Source organism: Phaethon lepturus, unplaced genomic scaffold (genome assembly GCF_000687285.1).
Source record: "Phaethon lepturus isolate BGI_N335 unplaced genomic scaffold, ASM68728v1 scaffold8552, whole genome shotgun sequence".
Lineage (NCBI taxonomy): Eukaryota > Metazoa > Chordata > Aves > Phaethontiformes > Phaethontidae > Phaethon > Phaethon lepturus.
The window spans coordinates 53137-56497 of NW_010525490.1; the positions used below are offsets into that span (position 1 = coordinate 53137).

Consider the following 3361-nt stretch of genomic DNA (forward strand, 5'->3'; position numbering starts at 1 on the left):
TTGTGTTGCTTGCTCTTATAAAATGAAGGTTTTGATTTGGTTCAGAAGACAGGAGCCGAAGCTTGAATCTTTTGATCAGTGAGTTTTGGCACTCTGAATCATAGTATCATAGAATCATAGAATAGTTTGTGTTGGAAGGGACCTCTAAAGTCCAACCACTCTGCAATGAGCAGGGACATCTTCAACTAGAGCAGGTTGCTCAGAGCCTCATCCAACCTGACCTGGAATGTTTCCAGGGATGGGACATCTGCCACCTCTCTGGGCAACCTGTGCCAGTCTTTCACCACAGTCAGTGTGAAAAATTTCTTCCTTAGAAGAAGCTTTTCCTAGCTGAAATCTGCCCTCTTTTAATTTAAAACCATTACACCTTGTCCTATCACAACAGGCTGTGCTAAAAAGTCAGTCCCCATCTTTCTTATATAAGCCCCCTTTAACTACTGAAAGGCCACAATAAGATCTCCCCGGGGCCTTCTCTTCTCCAGGCTGAACAACCCCAACTCTCTCAGCCTGTCCTCACAGGAGAGGTGTTCCATCCCTCTGATCGTTTCTGTGGCCCTCCTCTGGACCCACACCAACAGGTCCATGTCTTGGCTGTGCTGAGGGCTCCAGAGCTGGATGCAGGACTCCAGGTGGGGTCTCACCCGAGCCGAGTAGAGGGGCACAGTCACCTCCCTCAACCTGCTGGCCACCTGCTGAATCTTGAGCTATAAGAAGAAATATGCTTCTAAGGGAAAAAAACAGATGTTAAGAAAACCACATAAATTAAAATGGGGTAATCTTAAGTGATGATTAGGGATTCTATAAAGACTTTTTCATAACATGTAATCTGGTCATTGCAGACTCCAGTCTATTAAAAGATTGTAGAAACCCTGTTTATTATGCTCAACAGAGAAACAGAAAGATGGACAAACATTGTATTTACAGTGTATGTATAGTAGAACCTGTTGGTTGTAGATAATAAATTATTTTCCTTGTTTAGCTGTAGATCATAGATCATTACAGGTCTCTACAGATCACTCTAGACCTCAAATATGCGCCATTCCTTCTCAATCTAAAAAGGTGCATAATACTTCCTTGGAGAAAGATTTATGCTTACCTTACTTTCGGGGTACCACTAAAAATTTCTTGCCATTTTATTACATGGCTTTGTAAAATAGTTTTAAAAGCTTTTTGGTTTTTGTTTGTTTGTTTGTTTTAATTTAGTACAAGTCATATGTATCTTATCAATTTAAGCTTGTTCGTCGCTTGCCTTTCTCGCTTCCTTCTCCTTTTCTCTCCTCGTTCTCCTCTGCCCTCCACTTTAATCTTTCATCTCATTTCTCCCCTCATCTCTTTTCTAACTAGAATGTAGGAGGGAACTATATCTTAGTGAGATGTCATTTCTCAGTGTAATGTTAACATTACTTTGATAGCTCAAATTAAATACCCATTCTCGATTATCTCACTGGCTAAAATTTGAGGTGGAACTACTTTGCAGATAAAAAGATTTTTTTTCAGCAGATGATTCTCTTTGGACTTAAATTATGTGTCCTCCACTTATTCTATGATTCCTAAGCATTAAACATTTTGATGAACTATGATTTCTTAATTTGGGTTGGTTATATATCTTTACTATAAGTCAACATTTATTATAACTCCTGCTGTCATGGTTACCCTGTTTTCTGCTGGTCAACTAACATGTCACCTTTTCTCCCCTCTTTTCTGCATTAAAATGGAGCAGTAAACCTGACAGGTGAGACATGAAAAGTAATCACTCTTTGTTTAATCCAGAAAAGGAGAAAAACAGAAAAAAAAATGTATCATGATAATGATCTAAGACAAAGCATCTGTCAATCTAAGTGAATGTAGACAGTAATCTATCGATATGAAGTCAACTGAACTATTTGTTGTGTTGTTTACAGCACTGGGAAAAAAAAAATAGACAGCCAAGCTTCACTGCTTTTTTTTGTCTCCATGAGGTACATTTTCAAGAGACAACACAGCTATATAAAGTACATATGTTTTTATTTGTGTTTTAATGAAGTTAAAACAGTTGTTCTTTGCTATAACCAACACTGTTGAAGGAATGCATGGTTGTGGTTGAGATATTAGCCGCTCTAAATCTCCATAATGCTCCATACTCATAGAATCAGTGCTGATTTACAGTTCTACAAGTGAAAATGATACGATGATCTCATTTGTCATTTGTGGATTTTTTTACACCTGTCTCAAAACCATGGCATAATCTCAAAGAATTGTGACGTCTTGTATAGTCTAGAAAGATACAAAGAAAACAGAATGATCCTGAGAATAAAAATAAATAATAAACCATTCTATTGTCCTGTAAATATACAAAATATTAAGATATATGATTAGATGACATTTTAGTGCTTTTAGTAGTTTATTATGAAGTTGTGCTGCACAGTACTGACTTGCAAGTGGAAAAAAGGTAAATGAAGCTTGCCTCTAGACAGTTCCACTGATCCCTAGACTTCAAGAGAAGGAAATATAGATTAAAATACTTCTTGGAAGCTGCATCACACATCTTTACTTAAGAAGAAAGAACACTAGGACGTTCTACTAATATGGTAGGAGTTTGAGATACTCAGAATCAAAAGTAAAGAAGGAATTTCAAATGAGTTTCCCATAATAATTTTAAAAGAGTAAAACCAGAAAAATCACATTAAAATCTTCATTGCTTCACTGAAGAGAAGTTAATACATGTGTTCAGGTATTTACCAGAGAACAGATGGAATGTTTTTACAGCAAAACACTTTTTTTTTCTTTTTTTTTTTTTTCTATAAAATCATAGGACTAGTAACTTTCAAATAATTCCTGCAATGATGTTGCTGTTTGGTTTCTTTGCATAGTCTATGAAATCTTGCTTAATGCACCCTTCATGAATGCCATCAGCAAGAAATCATTTGGAGCATTTTTAAGAGGGGAGCCCAGCAAAATAATAAGAGATTTAGCATTGTCACACTGTGAATCAGTTATAAAAAAAGAAAGAAAAAATCTTCCAGCAGTAGTGGTATTTTAAAGCAAATATTGGACACCTGAAAAAGATTTTGCTATCGTAAAGTTAAAAATCATCTCAGTTCTGTTTTTGCAAATTAACTCTTTGACACTGCTTGCATCATCATTTTATAATGTATGAATATGAACCAGTTTGCATTTTCATTCAGGATCTCACAGAGCACTAGTGAAGAAAGATTCCATTTAAAGCATTAAATTTCCAGATTCTTGAATGAAAATGGTAGATATTCTTCATGTAACATAGTTCTCCATGTTTTGCTTCTCTTTAGAGAAAAAGAAGCATAAATAAGTTTCCTTCCTCCCTCCCTCCCTCCCTCCTCCCCCCCCCCATGTTTTTTTTGACTCT

General features: G+C 36.3%; 1 protein-coding gene across 1 annotated transcript in view; it reads left to right on the plus strand.

Moving 5' to 3' along the window:
* Positions 1-3361, plus strand: part of PTPRD (protein tyrosine phosphatase, receptor type, D) — a gene marked incomplete at its 3' end in the record, with an annotated part of 66991 nt that overhangs the window by 52787 nt on the left and 10843 nt on the right. The gene's annotated exons all lie outside the window — the stretch shown is intronic.